Below are 23252 nucleotides of genomic sequence, written 5' to 3' on the forward strand. Positions count from 1 at the left end.
CTAGGGCATTTTATTTTGAAACAGATTTTGGAATTTCATCATACTTCATATGTTAGACATACTTGGCATGTCTTTGCAGCAGAAACCTATGAGTCTATTCTAGAGGGCCTAAAAGTTGTTACACCCCCAGAATTTGATTTTGCTTTCTATTAAAATTCTTGCAATCCAGTACGCAGGCAAAAAGCAAAGCTTTATTTATCTGTTTCCATAATAGTTCAAATTGTTGAAGTAAAACCCAGCAGGTAGGACGATACTCCATTGATTTAAAAATTTATTGCATGTCCGTGCACTAACTCATTGCCATCTTTCTCTGTCTCTCAAAGTATTATTATTATTATTCCTATTTTATTTTTCATTTCAAACCTTGGCACAACCCAAATGTAAAGAACCATATTGACACTGCCAAGCATCTGTCTGGTGCTTGACAGCATCATAGAAACCCTTCCACTGTTTCATCTGGGTTGCTATTGGTTATTTAACAACACAATGTAAACGGTGCAGTGTGGGTGTATATGAAATGGAAAGAAAGGTTGAGGTGGGGGGAAGGAGCCCTGTACAAGTAAATACGTCTTTCATCATATCTTTTGTTTGGTCTGTTTGCTGTGTGCTATTCAGTAGTCAATAGAAGTTGTTTGACGGTTCTGCAAAAGGGTAAGAAACCTCCTCTTAAACTTTTATTCTCCTGCGTTTGTCTCAGTCCAGAAAGTTTTCTGCTTTTGTTTTTCTTGCCTCGCTTTGTTGTCACCTGTCTGTTGTTGAAGGGGTTTTGTCGTTGCTGTTTAGCTGATGTGACATAAGCTGATACTTATGAAACGCTCCTTATTGAGCAGTGATCTTGTACAGGTGAAGTGGACATTTTGAGAGCTTATGAAAGGTTTGCCGTGACGGTCTTTGGAGCAATAGAGTTCTTTCAAGCTTGAGTTTTAATTTATTTATTTAGGTAGGGGATGAAAGTGAAAAGTGAACGAAGAGAAAAATCAGTCTGTGCTTTCTGCTGAAGAATGCCCTGTTAGCATTTGTGCGACTCGGTAAGGCTTTCTGAGATGTTTAGCCTTGATTTAATTCGTATTTAAGATCTCTCCTCCCAGCACATTAATATAATGTCAATGTAGAATGCATTGCATGGTGTAATTACTGAAGAGAGCAGTAGTTGGGAAAACAGACGGTAATTGAACACATGGCTGTTTATTACAACAGGACAGTGCTCCTACGCTGGTATTTAGGGCATTAATAGGGAAGAATTGATTTGTTGTTTTAAGATGAATTCAATCACTGTTGCTTAGGTCTTTGTTTGTTCAGGCCGAGTTATGCTTTGTTTGTGTTATGTGCCCAAGAGGTTTACACACCACAGCGTGGCATTAGTCATGCAGAGGGCTTGGGAGCAGAGAGCCATTTAAATGAACAAAGGACATTTTTCTTTTTGGCTCTGTTTATCTTCCTCTCTAGTTTTGTTACCCTCTAATCTATCTCCATCTCTCTCTCCCTCTTTCTCCCCCCTCCTTTCCGCCCCAAACATTTTTGATCAATGCAGAGGTCCTCCCGCTTTCTTCCTTCCCCCTCCTCTTTATTCACCCTCCTGAAGACAAATGGAGCTCTGATTGACAGGTGGCAACACGGGGTGGCGGCACGATGTAAATAGGAATGGTTGCTCCCAAGTTTGTGCAAGGGAGAATGGAGGGGGGGCAGGGGGGAGGAGCGTTCAACTTGGAGGAAAATGGTTAATTTCAAAGCGAACAGAGCAGGAGTGAGATGTACCACTGCACGTCTCAACTCTGGTGTTTTTGAAAGAGCGAATGTGCGCACCTTTCGTGGCTCCCGCTGGCTTGCACTCTGGTTGGGCCCTGTGCAGTCCGTGTCGTGGGATTTAATGAGCCTTCTACCCTCTCCTCCTTTTTACTGATCCGAGTCGGAGGGAGGAAGAGAGAACCGTATGACTGAAGTTGAATTCCTGGTCTCCCCGTTGTGAGCAGTATGGTTTATACTTTAGGCTCATTGTGCTTGAGAGGAATCTCGTCTTGATTTATTTCTGAGTGTGGGAGAGTTAGTAGACACTTAAGAACAATGTGGGCCAAATTCTGCTCTCAGATGTAAGTTCACAACTCCAGCTGAATATGGCAAGAGCTTTAAGAAGGCAACATTTGACCCAATACAGGATTTGTAAAGAACCCAGCGTGAATTGGTTTTTTTAATCACTATACAGACAGGGAACTATGCCTGTTCCTAGAAGGAGCATTATTAAGAGAACTGAAAGGTAACAACAACAAAGTCTGTGCAGTCAGTAATTGCTAGAAACTTAGATTTCCTAGATGATGAGATACTTGTATCTAAGTAATATAGTGCATGATGAATTAGCACCCAGACTTGCCTTTTGTATAGAAAGTATAGTATAGTATAGTATAGAAAGTACTAGCTTACACAGCACAAGGAGAGAGAGCCACAGATGTGTGACATGGAGAGCCAGATTCCTCCTCTCAGGGAGAAATAACAATTCAGGACACATGTTCATACACTGCAACATGGAAGGAAGGATATGAACCTCAGTTGTTCATCTGAGCCTTTTAGCCATAATTATATATTAACATATAATTAATTAAATTATTGAATCTCTGAATAAATAATAGAAGCACAGGAGATGACAACGAGAAGAGGATCTGAAGTCCAACAAGTGTTTTTATCCATGCCTGCAATTGGTTGTGTGTGGGACATGCTACTTGGCCATTACTCATAAATGTTTTCTAAATACCTAGGTAGTGTAATTGCAAAGGCCCAACCCATATGCCCAAGGGGAATTTTCCTTCCCACCTCAAAAAAATCCAAAAAACAGTTATTGTATTGCTCTGCCAACAAGCAAGAATGATCATGGCTAAAGATTTATATAGCCCTGAAGTTACAATTGGTGTCCAAGTACTTTATCAGAGAGGAAAGTGTCTCTCCCGACTTGGAAGTGGTTATCCAAGTGTCCTGTTTATCCAGTACAGTTTGGAATGTTGCATTAGTTTTGTACTGTAGATTAGCCCACACAATCTCAAGGTAAATAGTCTAGAGACAAAGATCACATGGAAGAAGAAAAAACCTCTCAGTTTTGTATGCATCCTTTTATCTTCTTTTGCTAAACCTTCCCCGCAAAAAAGTCAACAACTAAGCAGAAAAATGGTTTCAACTGTAGTCATTACTGTGTATTCACTCAAATCCTGTAAGATCACTGTCTTGTTGCAAAGCGTAAAGCACATAAATGTATTTTTGCTGGGATGTCAATACACTAGACTTAAATAAAGCAATGTATTTCCAAATAGTTCCTTTTCCTTGTATGTGAAATTAATATGTGAAGATGAAACTAGAGGACAGCAGGCCTTCTCTAATGATTTTCAGCTGCAACAATTCTGGATTCCACACTGAGCTCATGTACAGCCTTAATCAGCAATGCTGCTTAACTAAATATGGAGACATTTCACTGAAGATTATTTTATTTTAAGTCTTTTTTATGCATTTCCTCTTGCTGTGTCATCTAATTGATTCACAGCTCCTGTGAAGCTTTGGGGTATGGGATGCACATCCAGGCAAAATGCATTCTTCCTTTACAAGTTTGGCCAAGCCAGTCCTATCTGAGTTCAGAGGAATTAAGAAGCTGTCATTGGGAATCGTTCTGTAACTAACCATAAAATTATTAGATGAATAATACACATGACATAGGGGTTTAGGCTATAACCTGTTCTTTCTGCTGCAAAAAAAAATGCGGTCCTTTTGAGATGATCGTGTTATTACATTACTATTTTTACCTGTATGTTGTTGCTAGACTGGTTACTGAAAGGGGGAACACAGTACTCAGTGGATGTTACATGGTATGCATGACCCAATATTTTAAAGTAACGGGGCCCACAGAAGACAAAAAGACAACAAAATTAGAGGTGCTTTCTTATGTTGCCAGACTGCAAAATTTTCCCAGTTTTTCTAATGCAAACTCTTTTTGTTGGTCATTGGTTTTGTCCTGGCCTTATGCCTTAAATATTGCATGGAACAAACTGCCGTTGAAGTGCTAGAGAGAGAGTGAGTTCAGCTCCTTGGTTTCTCACGTCTTTGCTCCTAATTGATCTGCTTATATTGGACATTATAAATGTTCACCAGAAATCAGGCTAAATCTACCAACCACCACACTCCTAAGTATTTTCAGGAGCAAACGAGATGCAGTGTATGGCCATTTTTTAACTCATCTGCTTCAGCTCTTTTAGTAGACAGGTCCCTGTAGACATAAAGACAGGTGAAAAAGCATCAAGAGGGGAAGAATGAAGATGCCTTCTGCATTTGCATAAACAGGCACCATTGTGGGAGAATGAAATGGGGAGACAATTTTTGTAAGCTTTCCAGTGAGGCTCTTCAAGGGGAGGTTAAAAGATGCACTGTACTATTCTTCAGACCTTCTATTCTTCCTTAGGATGCACCCTTGCAATCTGATTAATCTTGGGATAGGGGAAATACTAGCGGGGATTTGTTTGTTTGATCAATTTCTTCTTCTTTTTGCAAAATCTTGTTCCTAGTAGAAGGGGACGTTGGGATTGTTTAGGCAATCCCAGGTAGCTTTCCTCCCAGGCTGAATGCATTCCATAAAGCTGTCAGTTCTTTAGCTTAATACTGGGTCTTACTGTATTAATTCAAGGCTTTCAGTGATCTAGGACACAACATGTGCCAGGAGTAGGAACTAAAATTAGAGGCAGACTTTTGGCTGTGAGAGCTGCTTGAGGCTACTTGGGGTGAAAGAGGAGGAAAGAGGCCTGACATCAGTCACAGCCCAAGGACTGCGAGATGTTCCAAGCATCCCCTCAGATACAGGTTTTTCTGCAACACACACTGTAGCGAATGACCCTTCCTTTTTTGTCTCATCCCACTCACTGATACAGCACTCGGTGGTTTGTTTCACACACCAACTCCTTGTTGAAAGCTCTCATAGTTCACTTGTTACAGCGAAGTCCAATTCTTGGTATACTGGGATTGTGATTTTTTTTTTTTTCCCCTTCACTCTAAAAGAGAAATGAAAACTTAAATAGTAGCTAATCTTTGGTAACATGCACCTAAAAAAAGTGAAAACATTGTGAAACAAAGTGAAATCCTTATGAGGGATTCTAAGTTTTCAATCATAGAAAATAGCTTTTGGTGATATAACCTAATGGTAAAAAAAGGATTAGGCAAAATAGGGCTGAACGACAGGAAAATTGCTTCTTCCCCCTTCACTTCAGTGAACGTATTTTATTATGTAACATTTTATGCTCTTGGCTGTATGCAAGAATCGTTTCATTGTAATTTTTTTTAATATATCATAATTCTGTTAAGGACTATGAATGAGGAATAATTAGGCATTATTGTTTGGTTATGTAGATTCTCTTGTGATCCTTTCTTGTTTACTTCATTTAAACTGTCGATACTGTTCTTGCCATGTAGAAATAATGACTGTGTTACTTCATGAATATGAGATTACAGGGGCCTTGTTTTAAATTGCTGTAACACTTGTTCCTCCTCTGTGATCATTTCAGGCCTTCTGAAACATACTCTTTCTTCATGAAAAGATAAATACTCAGAAACACAAGTTCATAGACGTTCAGTATTTACTAAAAGATCTTCAGTCTTTACCTTATCCTGGCTTGTCTCTTTCTAATAAAGTTATAAGGCTGCACATTGGCATTGGTGTGGGATTCACATAAGCATAAGAGGGAGTCCTGGTCTAAGTAAGATGATACGTAGAGGCCATTCTGCAATACAAGAGTTTTGCCTTATAGTCCAACATAGAAAGATTTGTAAGGTTTTATTGTTAGGGAAAAAACCGTCTCCTCTGAAATCTGTACTGTGAATCTAAACTCTGATATTTTGCTCCTGTTCATGTACAGCACTTTCTTTGATGACTGTTGGAGTTCTGATCTCACAGGGAGAGGAGAATATTGGAGTTGAGATTTCTTGAACAGAGCTTAGGGGATAATATTGTGTTTAGTTTGTTTCACTAGATGCAAGCTAATCAGAGAATAATTAACAGTCAAAATGCCAAGGTCCTTATTCATGTAAGGGATCTGGTATTGAAGTCCTCAATAAAGTAACACTCACATTGAATTCAGTGAGACTTTAAACTGAACAAATGCTTCAGGATTTGTCCCCAGCTATTTTCTCCCTGTCAGTTTTTAATGAGCATCCCATAAAAGTGTTTAACAATTGTACTGACTTTGATTTTTCAAGGTTTTGGAGAAAATTGCTTTCTCAGGTTGTGAAAAAAAAAGTAGAAACAAAAAAAGCACATTTTTCCATCGTGATGTCTAACATATTGTAAGCAGATTCAAAGACTGTCTCACCTCATGCTTTCTGATAGGCAGTATGTTAAGGATGTTACAAAGAGTATTGTATAGAAATTGCCGGGAGGAAGAATTACAGCTGATAGATGGAGGTATTTTAGACCTCATCTTAAATTCTTGGGATTGAGATGAAATTTAGATAGAGAGGTAGTTATAGATGCCAGTACTTTGTTTGTTTGTTTTGTAAATGAAAGGGGGAAAAAATGCCACCGCTAAGATCGCCATACAGAACCTGGTGTTTAAATGCCATGATTTTGTGTCAGAAGAAGCAGCTAGTGTATCTGGATTCATCCTTTGCCTTGCTTTCCTCGGTTGTCACTGAGAGCTCCCAGGCTGAGACAGATGGCTGCTGGTTTAGTTGTGTGCGTGGGAGACAGGAACTTCCACATGTGATTTTTTACCATTTGGTAGTAATTAGTTTGTTGTATAAATTAACATTAACTGAACCATTCTTCAGGCATTGTTTGCAATTATCTTCTTTGAGCCTCTGAGTTGTGTAAAGAAATAAAAAGCGGGGAAGAAAAGGGGGAAAAAATGCCACCGCTAAGATCGCCATACAGAACCTGGTGTTTAAATGCCATGATTTTGTGTCAGAAGAAGCAGCTAGTGTATCTGGATTCATCCTTTGCCTTGCTTTCCTCGGTTGTCACTGAGAGCTCCCAGGCTGAGACAGATGGCTGCTGGTTTAGTTGTGTGCGTGGGAGACAGGAACTTCCACATGTGATTTTTTACCATTTGGTAGTAATTAGTTTGTTGTATAAATTAACATTAACTGAACCATTCTTCAGGCATTGTTTGCAATTATCTTCTTTGAGCCTCTGAGTTGTGTAAAGAAATAAAAAGCGGGGAAGAAACTGCTTCTTATTTTGTACAGGGAAAGGACTCTATCATTAAGCAGAACAGAGCAGCAATTATCATCGCATGCCCAGTAGACTGAAAACTTCGGGGAAAAAACCCTTAAAAAGCAAGAATTTTTTTTCTGTAAATATTAATGGAAATTAATGATTTAGAAAAGCAGATAGATTTTATAAAATTTGTAAGAATGAATTATGAATACAAGCAATGTTGATCATGCCTTCCTGACATCATCATCATCATCATCATCATTATTACTGCTACTCCAACTACCACTGCTGCTACTTTATTTGATGTGTCTTTATAAGGAGTAGAGGGTTTCTTTATTTTTAAAAATATATGTTCTCTCAATTTTATTCCAGTTTTTTTCCCCCATCTTTGAAATATTTCCTGGTGGTTTTTTGGGTTGGTTTTTTTTTTTTTTTTTATGGTAGACAGTAAGGATCTTGTGTCTGCATATCGGGCAATGAACTATTGTTAGTGCTGGTTTTCTCTGGGGATTTCTGTCACTTCCAGCAACCAGCCAAATTGGAATTGTCAGGAGAACAGCCTCTCGCATGTTCCTTGGCACTTCTGTTTCCAGACTTGGCCTGAATCCAGACATGCAGAGGTTCGTGGACGTGAAAAATAACAGGGAAAATGCTCTCTGGTATTGGCCCACTATTTTAGTAATGTATTGGGAATCTCTAGGTTCATTTGCTGGAAAAGTTCAATGCTTCAGCAAGCAAAAGAAGAAAGTTTTATATCTCATTAGACTGAAGTTCTTCCCTTTCCTGCCCAGGAGTAGGTGAGAACTGGTGTTGGTGTCCGTCTTTTCGTGTAGCTCTCCTGCCCCGGATACAAAGCTGGCAAGATGGGCAACACGGCACTGTGCAGTAAATCCTCTCGCGTATAGGCTAGGTTGCAGCAGTAAATCTCAGGTACAGTCTCAGTCCATCACAAGGCACTCCACAGCTTCATTAAAATTAATTTAGTATCCGAAGTGTACCCTCTAGAGAAAGGTTCACGTGACTCGAGTTTTAAAGTGTCTTGGCATTTTCTTGTGAAACAAAATGAAGACAATTTTAGACCCCGACTTGAACTTGTCTAGGTAAATCGGTGCTGATTGTGGTTTTACCTAAATTCGTTGCATACAGGGCCCACACCCGAGAGGTGCATTTGTGTCTTTCTCCTGTCAGAATTGCCATTAATATTTACATTTGTCCAGATAAATAGTTTTACCTGAACAATAAATGCTAAAAGAGGACTTGAAATTCTGAAACGAGTAAATATAGATGCAGCTTAGTTAAGAATTGTTCTGTTTTTCTTGGCACGATGAATTAGCCTATATGAAGCTCTGTGCTGTTTGGGGAAGAGGAAGGTGGGAGGGAGCGTGTGGGAGCTTTAGTGGCTGGAAACGCAAAGAGAATACGAGCTGAGTACGCTGAAACCTGCAGCGAAAAGAAAGCTACCGTGGATGGTTTTCTTTCTCTTCTTCTTTCTGGCAAGGGTTAATGCTGTAACCAAGAATATCTGTGATTCTCCGGCTTTTGATATCAATGAATCAAACATTTTCTGAACCATTCTATTGAACACTTTTTTTCTTTTTTCAACTATGAAAACTGAAGGTGCCAACCATGCTTTGATATTGATGTGACAGTGCGGTGGGTAGGCTTGCAGTTAGCTGAAGTGAGCACGTGAGCTTTTGAGTTCACCTTCGTCCTGCTGAAGGGTTATAGAACAAGAAGGAAGAGCTGAACACAGCCTTTTGTTTTATGAACTGTACAGCTGCAGCATCATCGTACCAACTGTAGGGCTATTTTTTTCATCCCTGGAGGAATACAAGGAGGAAAGATTGGTTCTGTGGCTAAAAGCACAGAGCAGAGTCAGAAAATACAATTTCTTCTGGGTTTTGTTTTGTGTTTTTTTTTTTTTCACAGATTTTCCACGTGAACTTCATTCTCTGTGTCCAAGTTCTGTGTTTTTTAAAGCATGGTTGATAATAGTAACTGTGTACTTCTTCACAGTGGTGAAATTTAATTACTGCTTGGGAGATGCAGCCTGACAGTGGTCCTACTTACAAGACAGGACTAGACATAGGTCTGAGGAAACAAGCTGGCTGGAAATACGTGTCTGTTACAAGTCAGACCTATTTGTCTGCCCAACCAGAAATGAGATTGCAGGTTGAGTTTGGAAGCCTTTGGCGTGAATTCAGTAGCTTCTTCACAGAAAATACTTCTTCTGGGTTTTGTTTTGTGTTTTTTTTTTTTCACAGATTTTCCACGTGAACTTCATTCTCTGTGTCCAAGTTCTGTGTTTTTTAAAGCATGGTTGATAATAGTAACTGTGTACTTCTTCACAGTGGTGAAATTTAATTACTGCTTGGGAGATGCAGCCTGACAGTGGTCCTACTTACAAGACAGGACTAGACATAGGTCTGAGGAAACAAGCTGGCTGGAAATACGTGTCTGTTACAAGTCAGACCTATTTGTCTGCCCAACCAGAAATGAGATTGCAGGTTGAGTTTGGAAGCCTTTGGCGTGAATTCAGTAGCTTCCTCACAGGCAGAGCTCACTTTTGCCTCAGTGGGATTTCTGCAAGTGGAGCAGCTGCAGAGTTGGGCCTGTAGGGTTGTTGTGCAACGCGAAGTTGGCACTGTAGCTTTGTGCGATGGTTATACTACTAGGAAAAGATTTGGGTTCCATACTTCCTCCTAAATTCTCCTTTCCTGGCCCAGACAATTCTCCTTGTTGAATCTCTTGGTGCTCTTACCTGGAGCAAGGGCTGTGCTGGGACATCAAGCTGTGGTCCTCCGGGCTTGCAGTCCTCGTGGCGCAGGACGCCACGCACATGCACCAGAGTAGAGGATCGTAACCATAGAGGCAAACATAAAATCATCCCCTCCTTGCCTGCCACATAAAAAATTTCTTGCCGTTTCACACGCTTTTCCTCACATGCCTTGTAGAATCTATTTATTTATTTTATGGACACACGAGTTACAAGCTTTGGCATGGCAAGAAGGTGAGGAATTTTTTGTTTTGTTTTTAGTTTGGGGAGGAGGCGGGTGGGAGGGAGCGTGTGGGAGCTTTAGTGACTCGGAGCTCAAAGAGAATGCATTAATTAACCCAGGAGGATCGCTGGGATGCGGGAGTGAGAAACTGCAGCTTTAAAATCGGTGATCTTTATCCATTGTTGGGTTTGGGTCAAAGACCTTGGATAAGAGAAGGGGGGAAGAAGGGTGAGCAGGAGGGTGGGCACAATGGGAACCAGATGTTTCAAGCTGATGGGGGTTGGCCTCTCTGTTATTGTGTGACAAGCCACCGATCTCCCCCGCACACCCAGCCTTCAAAAGTATGTCATTCTTTTCTGAAGTTCTTCTGTCCTCCGCAGAGGGAGGGGGAGGCACACACATGCATGCGCATACATGCATGCACATGCATACATGCACACATACATGCGCGCACACATGCTCACAGAGGCAGCCCTGGCTGTGCTTTTTTCCTTTGGCCTACCTTGTCGAATGGCCCTGGAAGACTAAACAGGTGTTATCTACTTTTGATTTCAGTGCATTTAAATTAATCCTGTCAGCTCAGCTGTTAAAACAACTGTCATCTCCAGCTGTTAGTAATTTTCGACTGGGCACTTTTACAGGTTGCCAAGTTCTGAGCCTGCATTGTGAATCTCTCGCTCCCTTTCTCTCAAAGCGCTATAGTAACAATTTGTATTTTTTTTAAAGGGGACTTGCATTGCACTGTTTTTATATCAAACCCTGTTTATTATATATTGAAATAATAATATCACAAAACCCAACATCATCATGCCAGACTTTGGAATAAAGAGCTAAACCATGTGTGGAGTGCAGTGCATATCAATCTTCTGTGGGTTTGTTGCAGCCTCTCTGTGCATTTTAAATTTGAATGAGAGATGAATCAACCTGAGGGTTTGGGAGGGAGGGAAAGGGGGGCTCTAAATTTTTATTGCCAAAAATAAAGCCTCCTTTTTAGAAGCACTGGTCTCTTTTTTCCCTTTTGCCTCAATATACGTTTAATTTTCATAACTAGTATTAACAGGAGGGACCTTGTAATGAAAATACTTAAAATACCTTTCAATTGTTAGATTAATGACATACACGTGGTAGCCTTAAGAATTGTTGGGGGAAAAATCATAAATTGGATACATGTTATTGATTTCAGTAGACACTCTCTAATGTGACTTATTCCTATGTGGTCAGGATCTATAGTCCATTACCAGTGCTTCAGAGTCAGATAGCACTTGTGGATTACACAGATCTGAATCCTGACAAGGAAGGCTTTCTGTGCCTTTAAGGTTTCCACTCATTACAGTTGTCTGGCCAGATTTTCAACTGGTATAGCACTGAGGCTGCTCCCTTGACTTATGTTGCAAGCCGTCCTTAAAACACTGGAAAAGATTATTCAGGCATTCTTTTGCACGTTCCTAGGAAAAGGATGTACTTAAAAAGTGGCTATAGGTAATCTTTTTTCTCGGCAGACCACAGGTGATTTCAAGTGTCAGGTAGCCAAATAAAAGCGATCCTTTAAAAAAAATAATGCTTTGTATTATCTGTCTCCTACATAAATAAGGGCACTGTTTCTATATCTTGTAGTAAAAGAAAGACTTCAAATTTGAAACCTCATTTCTTAAGATTTTCATTATCTTTTGGTTTTTAATTTCTTCAAGAAAATTCTGTTAAAATAGGAAATACTCCCCAAATAATAGCAGTACAATTCGCTTCCTTTCACTCTTCATTCTTATGCTTGGATGAAGAATTGTATTATTTAAGAAAAGAAGCCAAAATTTTTAGTAATTATATGAAAGATAAAAAGGATATGTCAGATGCTGAAGTACCATCTAATTCAGCAGGGCAGGTGCTGATCCCATTTCCACCTTTAAAATGTATCTTTGCTTTTTGGCATGTTCAGCCTGTAATACAGAATTGCAGCTATCTGAGCAGCATCCTAAATTCCAGTACAGTTGTGGCTGTTTTTGAAGGCCCCTACATTAATGTCTTCCTAGAGAAGTTTTGAATTCTTTATGAAATAACTGTATTCATACGCATCAGTCTTTGGGTGAGCCATCATTATTATCTTTCTTCTCAAACAGTGCTACCATTTAAGTAGGACATGAAGCAACTTCCTCAGATTTCCCATCCCTTACTAAACAATTGTAGTATTTTTCAGTTAAATGTGAAATGATTCCTGAAGGTCCCATTTAGTATTAAAATCTGGAATGCCAGTTATGAAGTATGCATCTGTGAACAGAAGGCTGTGGATATGTAGGACCGAATTATATACATACATACACACAACTACTATTGCTACTAGCACTAGCAGGAGCTGTGGTTGCTTATCTTGAATTTTGTTTCATCTGCATGGATAAATACTGGAACTACAGTGGTATACCAGCCACGTTTTAGTAGAGAATTTAACATAATTTCCTTAATGTAAGAATTTAATCAAAATATATTAATCTAAAATTCTGATTTCACAGAAGCTGCTACTGGGCAGGAATGTCGTTAGATCAAAGCAAGTACTTCCTGTAAAATACTGCTTTTTTGCAAAACAAACTGAAGTGATTGAAAATTCAAATAAAGAAAAGATACACTATTATGGAAATCTTTTTCTGCCCAAAATCCAAGCATTTTGTTTTAGGGAGATTAAAGAGTTCATACTCTGATGCAGTTTCATTTGGTGATTTATAGTGTATGTGATATGTCATTGTTTAAACCTGCATCAAGCCCTGCTGGAAGATGCATTGTCAAATGTTCCTGCTTACAAGGATTTATCAATATAGGTTTAGTTTCTCCTTTGCAAGATGTCCCTAGTTGTTTGAAAAACAACTGAACTTCGAAGCCAGATTTGCCTATGGTTCCCGAGGTGGACTGCTGCTTCTTTACTCCTTCCATCTCCACATCTTGTCCCCACTACCTTTCGCACCAGAGCTGAGGTTTGACTCATGGCTTCTGCAACAAGCTGTCACTATCTCCTTGGTGCCGAATACTGTGAGAGGTACGGCATTTCTGAAAATTAGGCAGTGGTTAACTTAATGCTGCAAAGGCTAATTTACACATATTGTTCTTCTTGTCTTTTCTCTTTTGCCATTTCCTTTCCTTGCAGATACATAGCTTGAATCTCATTTGGCGTGGCACCATTTTAAAAGACAGGTAATTCCAGTGACATCAATGAAATTATCTATGTGTCAAATTGAAGTAAGTGAGGCTGAATCAGGGCCCAGTGCCTTCAACGTACAAATGTGTGTCTACTTTGCTTACTCAAATTAAAAGGTACTTCCAAACCTTTGAGGGTTTTGTGCAACTTGAAGGGTTCCATTAATCTTATCTATATGTGGTAAAACCTTGTCAATTCACACTAATGATTCTGGGAGTTAACAGGTAAGCACATTTTTCAGCTGGCTTCCACTTGGGTGAGGGACTGAACCTAAACTCTTGACCCTACACATCTAAATTTAGGGGGTATTCAAAATCTGAATTTTGCAACTCGAGTCAATATTTAAATTTATTTGACTTTGCATTTAGTAGTTTTGGCCAACTGATTTATGTTTGACAATCCAAAGGTGTAAGAGATATCTACATGCGCTATTATCTCTCAGAAGATAGAGCCCATATACAAAGGGTGGGGGCTGTGGAATGCTCTAGCTTGGCTGAGGAGGAGTCTGCAGGCACACAGATATTCGTGCTGCCGAATTCATAAAACCTGTCCTCATCCTTAGGGACCAAGGAGGCCCTTTAGCGGCCCAGAACTCAAGGGACCAGTGATACTTACAAGAGCGTTTGTCCATCTGTCTGTTTCTTTCTTGTGTGGCTGGAGTAAGTAGAGGAAGATTTGCCTGAAGTCTGGTTTTTGAGAGGAGAGGAAAGATTGCTCCATCGCTTTCTTTTTCACCATTGACAGAAAAAAAAGTATAACGTGGAAAAACAGGCTCTGGTTATTTATTACTCTTTTCATTCAGTTTTCATCTTTCAGTTCCATATCTTATTTTCCCTTTCTTCTTACATTCTTTTCCGATCTTTCCACTTGTATTCTTGAAAGAGCTCATTAACACCCATTAACTAGATTTGACGAGCATGAACAAGCATCTCCAAGGCAAGCAAGAAAAGCGACAGTAATAGCAAAAATAATAGTGAAAATTTTATATCAACAGGACATGACTATGTAAAGTGCACTGCAATGTCAATATAGTGTAGAATATTGCTAGGCTCTTAATTAAGCAGCTATTGCTGTTAGATGAGATATTAAATGCAATTCTTGACTGTTCTTTATGGATCTCTAGCCCCAATATATAGTAAGCTATGCTTCTGAAGTTCCTATATTCATAAAACCAAAAGTGCAAATTTAAAATTATCAGTATATTGCCATGACCTGCTGTGTGGTTGTTCTTATTTTGGTGGAAGAGTGACATTTTCAGTTTAGTTCGTTGTCTAGGAAGGACTATAAACTAAGCTGAAAAAAGACTCATTTGCATTCAAAGCTATAATGGTAAATGTATTGCTTAAATTGATAAAACTTCCCCAAGTAAACAAGCAAAAAATTCTGTGTCCTGCTAACTATTGCTAAATATCTTTGATAGATATACCTGAAAGTAAGCGCATTCAGATAGCTGCACCTGTTTTCTGTGGTACCAACGTGATTTGCTTCCAACATGAGAAAAGAGGTGGTTTTTTGCTTTCCAGAATAAAGTGGTTGTTTTGGTACCTTTGAGCAAAACTTTCTTTATCCACTGTAGATGGGTGTCCTGGATGACGTTCAGTATTTCTCTCCTGTCCAGGTGGACTGTCAGTGGTGATGTGTCTAGATTTTTCTGATTCCGTCTAGGTCATGGAAGATGACATTTTTCAGCGCTTTCAGAAAAAAACAGGAGATAAGCACATTTATGTGGCATTGGTAGGCTGTCACAACAAAGTCAACAGCGCTAAGATTAGGACTGTATATTTCTCTGCGTGTGTGTACACATATGCATGTGTTTACGTTCCTGTAAGAAGCTAATGTAAACTGACGCCTATTTCTGCTTTTCTGTGGAGGACAGGAAAGACAACGCCCCACATTTACACTATTTTTTTGAAACTTGATATGTTATAAACTCATTGAGGCAGAGACCATGCTTACTTTGTGTTTTCTTTACCAGCAACTATAATGTTAGTATTGTAAAAAAATAGCTCGCCTCACATAATGCACGCTAGTAAAGGTAATATTTCTTTGTGATTTCCTTCAAAATTTTGCTTTAGAATTTCCAAAATCTTAACGTTTTCTGACCAATTGATGTGACAAATCAAAAATGGATTTCTACCTTAGATTGTCTTTTTAAGTGGATTTTATTTTCAAGTTGTGAAGAAGCCACAAAATATATAATTGTAAGTGACTTTTCTCCCACCCCATTTCTGTCCACCTTTTTACCCAGTCAAAAACTCTGGACTTATCCGTAGAATATTTTTCAATAAGAGAAATGCCTGTAAGTACTTCACCTCAAGTTAAAACAATTAGAGCACACACTTTTATGCTAAGCTAGAAGAGTAAGTGCAGCTTTTTCCCTGTTGAGCAAAACCACTTGAAAACAAGTTTAATGTATAATTATTACATTTTTCTGCAGTTTCAGATTATGAGCAAGTTATCATGAGGTAAACTAAAGATAAGAATTTGCAACTTGTCAACTACTTCTAGTTATTCCCTGCATGATTTGTCTTTACCTATTGTAAACTGCTGTAGCATTGTCGTCTTTCATCGATTGTAAGTTAGCATGTATACTGTGGAATAAGAGCAGGTGTACAAGCAGTTACCGATGAGTGGCCAGTGTTCTGCAAGGTCGTATTGCAGCCTGTCTTACAAGAAGATGTTCAGATGGTTTTTAATTTGGACAGGGTCCATGTCTGCTTTAGGGGTATTTCCTTTTGAGGTTGCTGTGTCATACTAATACAAGCTGTTATCCTAGCAAGTCAACCATATGAACCTTTTAGAATTAATGCTACTCTTCTTCAGTGCACAGTATTCAGTTCATTTTTTTCCTGTTAGAGAACCAGTCGATTAGATTGGTTCTTTTGTATAAATTATTTCCTTTCATTGGTACTTTTTACAGTTGCCACATCTTTGTTTTTAAATGTGAACGTTGAACATTCTGAGAACGTTTTCATGTTCTTACAACTATAGGGACTGTGGCTAGAAAACAGTTTTAGGAGGCTTAGTTAATTCACCAGGTTAGAGATCTCCACCAGTGCTCTTGAGGAGTGTCAGTGGAAGGAAAACTCGTGTGAACAAGAGGGCTCATGTGCAACTATGAAGTACAGGAAACATAAACAGTAAAATGTAGGAATTTGACTTTGATCGTATTCCCAGAACTGTATAACAGTTTGCAAACTATCTACTCAGAACCCCCTCCCCACTTTTTTGGACTTAGCTGAAAGAAATTTAATAGTAAATAAAAAAAGTTAATTGCAAGCCTTTTGCTAGACCCAAGTTCCTTCCTGTAGAACTGCCCCTGCCTTGTACCTTCTCTCTTTTCCCCACTTCCATTATATTGAATCAAAGTATTGGTAACAGCTTCTGTGGTTCAGGAGAAGCCATTTAACCCCTTCCCTGAAGCATAAAAATCTGTATTACAAGGTGAAGATACTTCATGGAAAAATTCCGACTTCTTATTTCTCTTCCATGTTTTAGGAAGGATATTTATACTGCTAGGTATCTAACTTAGGTTCAAGCTCTGAGAGCACCTGCCCCGCTTCATCAACTCCGTGGGAAACCTAACCCTTAACCACCCAGCTTGAAATACCTTGAAACCAGTTTAGATGCATGAAGGAGTCGAAAGTAAAGGGCCTAAACACACTTCTCCCTGTCCAGCCAACCGTTATGTATCATAACTGTAATTCTACACTTTAAATTTGTCCTACATATGTATGGCAAATGCGGATTGTATCACGCAGACTAGATAATCTTGGCCAAGAGAAAATGAAACATCTTGAAGCGTTTTCAGAGTCAGTGTAATGCATTGTGCCATGACATTTCATTGTGATACGATGAGACAATATTATGACGCAGGCAGTTTGACTTTTAAGTTTTGTCTGCAGGGCAAATTCAACATGGTACAACTTCCCCTCCCACATATCTAATGGTAGTTGCAGGACACAGTCACCCAAACTCCTTAAAGCCAAAGGCTACGTTGGCGGTGCTCCAGAAACCAGAGCACTGCAGCTAATGCTCGGATCTCCAGGCTGTACTGTGAGTGCTAAAGCATCTGACTTTTGGGTTGGATTCCTAGGCTTTCTTCTTTCCTAACCCTACCTTTCCATGGAGATTGTGACGTGAAGTTAATATTTGAGGGACGTGTTGAGACTATTGAGACTCTTGATAGAAAATGGTAGCAGAGAATCCAGAAATTTTCTTTCATTTCAGTATGTGTGTGAACATGAACAATATTGTCTTTTATCTTCTGTGATAGGTGATTTCAGCTCATTTGTTGACTATTAATAGGGTTAAAAGAACCACAGAAGATTAAATAGACCTGTCCTTGAGTTACCAGAGGGCATAGGAAGTTGGTTGCATTGACTTTCTGTGGATCCTTTCTTTTTTTAGGAGAGCAGTGGCTACTTCAGGAGGGGGTTTTTTTGTTTTGGTTTGGGGTTTTTACAGTGGCTACTTTAGGAGGGTTTTTTTTTGTTTTGGTTTGGGGTTTTTTGTATTTTTTTATAGAGTCATTGGTGACAAAGAAACGGATGAGCCATAGACTGACTGTATCACATTGAATGACGGCATCATGCTGGCTTATGGCACTAAAAGAAGTAACCATATTAAATAAAACCTTAACAATCCAGCCTATTTGGCACACTTGTTGGCAAACTCAGCAGAAAAGGGGAAGAAGAAAATGAGCTAGGGAATACTGTGTTGTGTCCTCCCCTAGTTGCTACCCTTCAAAGATGCTCGCTGCCTGAAACGACACTGGTGTTAGGTTGGTTCTTCTGGGTGAATAAAATGGAGAATTGAATTCTCTAACACTTTCAAGAATTCAGCAAAACAAAATTCATTAACTGTGATCTTATTTAGTGATTGTCTAAGCCTACTGAAGTCAATGGAAGTCAGTGAACTTTGGATCAGAAGCCCAGAATATCTCCTGCTGAAACTCTTGTGTTGCATGAAGGGCTCCAGTATCATTGAAACCGTTCAAGCTTTTTCCCCTCTTTGGAAGTGTCTTCTCTGTGTCAGGGTAGAGCCTTCAGCCAGTGCATAGCTCATGGAGTAATTGTATTATACCTGTGTAAAGCCTGCTGTGGGAAGCTCTTGTTTGGTGAGGGGTGATGTTAAGACATAATACTCAATAGTAAAAATAATACTGTGCATAAATTTTCAACCTGACCAGTTCCAGCCAGTAGAGTTCTGAGGCAATTTCTGGACAACTGCACTTTGGAAAAATACATAAACGCAAATAATGTGTTAGGCAAGACCTTGAGCAAGAAAGCTTTGAAAGGAACGGTAGTGTGTAATTTTAGTTGTAAACAACATGGGCTAATTTTGCCTTGACAGGATTCAGCCAAAATGAGTTGTAGTTAAAAGGATTTGGTGTGCCGTTCGGTACAGATAGCTAACGGTTTGGTGGTTTGCAAGGTTTCCTTTAATGTGGTTATGGTCAGACTGTATATCGGACAGCTTCAGACTGTTAAATTACACTCTTCTTGCTAGCACTCACTTCTCAGCTTCTAGAATATTTTCCTTTCTGTTTGTGTATTAGTTAAAAACCGTCTCAGCAATTTGGATGCCAAAGTGAACCTTTTTCCAGAATGATTTCAGGAAGGGGGAAACTTTAACCCAGTGGTATGTCACAAGTAGTTCAATGTTTCATTTTGATTTTTCTTGAGAATTTTTGTTCTGTTTGGTCCCTGTCTATTTGTGCAGTGCAGAAAGTCCCAATGGCACATATGTTGAGGCTCATACATTCTTTGCTCAGTATCTGCCAGTAGCAAAACTTCCAGGTCTGATCCACTTTATCCTGCCCATACTGGAAGCAACGGAGCCCACACGTTGAATGGCCACCTTCTCCTTTCAAGCAGTTCTGGGAAAGAAAATTGGACAATGCTGGTTTCCTGTAAGACCGTTCCCTTGTTTGAACATTAAATCATCAGGACAGCTTATAAAGCCCTACATTCTCCCAGCACTGTTGTGCAGACACATGCACGTTGTGGGACTGTGTTGACATAGTGCTGCTCCATGCAGGCACAGAAAGACTCATCATCAGTTTGCAGCAGAGTAACATTTCCACCTGAAAGCACAAAGGGTATAATGCTAATAGCTTGTTTTCACCCTCAGAGAAAAGAAAAAAAAAGAAAGAAAAACCACCCGCAAAAACCACCTAGAACCCCACAGATAAGAAAAAAACCCCTAAGGTGATGTTGATTAAGTTTTTCGGAAGGGGTTAATGATTTAAAAGGCTGTGTCTGGTTTTCAGATGAGGCTGATGGGTATAATGAAGCCCTTTCAACTTTCAGTGCAACTCAGAACCAGGAGTATCTACTTTACCTTAAAATTGGACTTGGTCTCCCATGTGATTTAAATGTTCAAATGTTACATTCTAATAGTTCTTCAGTATTTATTTCAAGCAAAGTGCAACCCTGCGTGTCTTTCACTTATATTAGAAAAATAAAGAAAACAAATGTTAAATGTCTATTTTTAAAAAAGCTATAAAATCAGCACTACTCTAGAAAAATGGTTCTGTCACTTTACTAATTAGCCAGTAATAGCATATATTCTGGACTACTGCAGTGTTTCAGGTCTACAGTATTCCTTCTCGTGGAGGAGACACCTGTCACCTAAGCCCAGCATTGTCAGTATTTTTATTTAATGCCAGGTGCAGTAACCCTGTGAGGTGCAAACTCAGACTGGGATCCTGTGTGCTAGGTTTTGTATTGGCAAACTGTAAAAGCATTTCTTGCCTCGGAGACCACAGACTAAAAGTATTCTGACAGTAAATGTGAGCCGGGGGACAGAACAGAGTGGGGACCTGAATTTGGATCACCTCAACCTCACTCCCGTATTCTAGCCGACACAGTGCATTTCCAGATACAGATTTGAACCTCGCAGCTTGGGCCCCCACCTAATTAAGTTTGAATGTGGCAGAGTGAATTAGTGTGTGGGTGTATACAGTCACGTGCGTACCAGGGGCATCGCTCCATGCTACGCTAATTAACCACGTTTTTGTGAGAGGTGGCAAAAACCAACTCTGGTATTTCTGTCTTTGGTGCGGTTGGAATCTAAGTGAGAAGAGTAAGACAGTAATGCACATTGAATAATTTAATACCAGACTTACTTTTAGTTGTGGATCACATTTTCCTTCTAAAATCCCTTTGTCTGTGGTATTTGGTTAATGAAGCCAGAGTTGAACTGTGGCATTATGGGTATAAATAGCACATATCAATTCTGCTCTTGTTTACTGCAGTAGTCCCATTTGGAGTCAACAGAAGGGAGTATTTAACAAAAAAAAAGCAGAATTTGCCCCACTTCCTAATATGATGGACTGGAAAACCTGTTCATATCCTTTTTCTCTCTTTTTAATTTTATTTTTTATTTCCGTAAATTAAGATTTAGCTTTTTGAAGAGAGTTTATTTAAATTCCCCAAATCCTTCTCCACAAATATACAACACTTTTAGAAGAGACGCTTCTTAAAATACTAAAATGGTGCTTTTCACACTTTTGTAATAACCAGATTTGATCAGTGTTTTTGTTTTTTAAAAAAACACTTTTTATGACAGTATTAGCTTAGCATAAAATTCACTTAAACTGGAGGCACTTAGGCCATGCTTTACAAAGGTGGATTTAAGCAAATATTTTAAATTAAGCACATACTAAATGACTTTCTGAATTGGGGCTACATATACTCAGCAATAAGAAGAGTGGTGGTAGCTGTTTTCATATGGTGTAGATAATGCTGAAGAATTAAAACCTGAGCTGTTTAACTTTGAAATATGCAATATCCCTGTTTCAACTGCTACATTAAAAGAAGGACTTTGTTGGATTTATTTTAATTTTGAAAACAGTAGATTTGCCGTATTAAAATTGGTTATCTTTTACTTGTTGTCTTTTGCCTCTGGTAATATCTAATAACTGGAGATGGGCAGGGAGATCTTCCAAAGAAGAAAAATGGAGGGGAAAAGAAGATAATGAAATAAATGCTTAATGCACCTACATAGACATATATACACTGTTTTGTGTTAGTGGGAGGAAATCCAACCTGTTCTTTGAAAGGAATCACTTTATGTCTAAAACACATGACTTGAACGCTTTTAGCTTAGCACACATACCCCCAAATATTATTCTTGGCCATAAAAGTTCCTGGATCCTTTGGGTAGCCTCACAGCTGCAATGTTTTACTTCGTAATATCTTGTCAGTAGAAACAAGGTTGTAGTGCCCAACAACCTGGGCGAGGAAGTAAAAAGCTGAAGTTGAAATTCATACGCAAAATTAAAAGCTGCACCCAAGATGCCTGCACTCTGTACAAATTTTGCCGTTTGTGTTATAAAACAGATTAAGGCCTATGTGTCAAGTTTAAATTTGCAAACTTCTCGTGGTTTGTGTGTAAACACCAAAGTAACATTAGCATTACTTTAAACATGGTTTTGTTTGCTTTAATATCCTATAAATTTTACTCTGACATTAAATGTGTGATTGAGTGTGATGAAGCTGGAGGGTAATATCTCACTCAAGTGCAATTTTTGTCATTGTTCAAAACTATGGTAATGCATTTGATGATTCTTATCTGTTCTTCAATGTATGTGGTTATCTTTCTTATTTTCATTCTCGTACATATCTATATCGCTGTCTAGATCTGGAAGATTTGATTTGCTGTATGTGTTGAAAGAATAGAAAAACTGATCCTCTGTTTTTATTATATTTTTCTGCAATCTTACAGACCTTGAAATTGAAGCTGGCACATTTGTAAATACGATTTTCTTTCTTGGATCTTTTGAAAGTTGATTTTCTCCATAGGTAAATTAACCTGTGATTCTAACAGTGACTGCGGCAAAATCAACACAGTGGGGTACAGATACAAGAATTCTTCAGAGTTCTGTGTTAATAATGCCACTCCGCTCCCGTACGTGAATCTATCACTCAGCTAATTGTATTTAATGGAACTGACAAAGAGCAAGCTTTGCTTGCTAGGAGAAATTCTGACAGAGGATTCAATGTTTTGGTGGGAACTGAATGAATACTCAACCCATTCCTGATATGTGAGTTTAATTGATCACCTGCCTGTCTATCTCTAGGAGTTTTTTACTCCATTATAAAGTCAGGTAGTGGTGTGGTTTAACCTCAGTCGGCAACGGAGCACCACACAGCTGCTCGCTCACTCCCCCCCCGCCCCGGTGGGATGGGGGAGAGAATCGGAAGAGTGAAAGTGAGAAAACTCATGGGTTGAGAAGACAGTTTAATAATTGAAATAAAATACTACTAATAATAATAATAGTAATAAGAAGAATATACAAAGCAAGTGATGCACAATGCAATCGCTCACCACCCGCCAACCGATGCCCAGCCAGTCCCTGAACAGCAGCCCCCCCGGCCAGCTTTCCCCCAGTTTATGTACTGAGCATGACATCACATGGTATGGAATGTCCCTTTGGCCAGTTTGGCTGTGCCCCCTCCCAGCTTCTTGTGCACCTGCAGCCTTCTCAGTCGGTAGAGCATGGGAAGCTGAAAAGTCCTTGACTAGTGTAAGCAACAACTTACTTAGCAACAACTAAACCATCGGTGTGTTATCAACATTATTCTCATGCTAAATCCAAAACACAGCACTGCACCAGCCTCTAGGAAGAAAATTAACTCTATCCCAGCCAAAACCAGGACAGGCAGAATAATTCCACAAAGCCACAAAAGAGTATTTTCAGTCCTTTTTTTTTTTCTTTCTTCCCAAAATGCTTCCTTGTTCAAAGCAATATGCTCTATTTGCCGTGCTTGAATTTTGAAGTCATTGTAAGAGTAGAAAGTTTTTTCCATATACATACACGTGTACATAGTTAGTGATGCCCTTTAGAGTCTCAGTGTATGAAAAAAACTATAAAATGTTTCTTTTACCAAAAAACCCC

General features: G+C 39.2%; 1 protein-coding gene across 1 annotated transcript in view; it reads left to right on the top strand.

The window, feature by feature from the left end:
• Nucleotides 1-23252, top strand: part of SOX5 (SRY-box 5) — a 261446-nt gene that overhangs the window by 43871 nt on the left and 194323 nt on the right. The window lies entirely within an intron of this gene.

This window comes from Aptenodytes forsteri, unplaced genomic scaffold (assembly GCF_000699145.1).
Source record: "Aptenodytes forsteri isolate BGI_AS27 unplaced genomic scaffold, ASM69914v1 Scaffold241, whole genome shotgun sequence".
Taxonomy (NCBI): Eukaryota; Metazoa; Chordata; class Aves; order Sphenisciformes; family Spheniscidae; genus Aptenodytes; species Aptenodytes forsteri.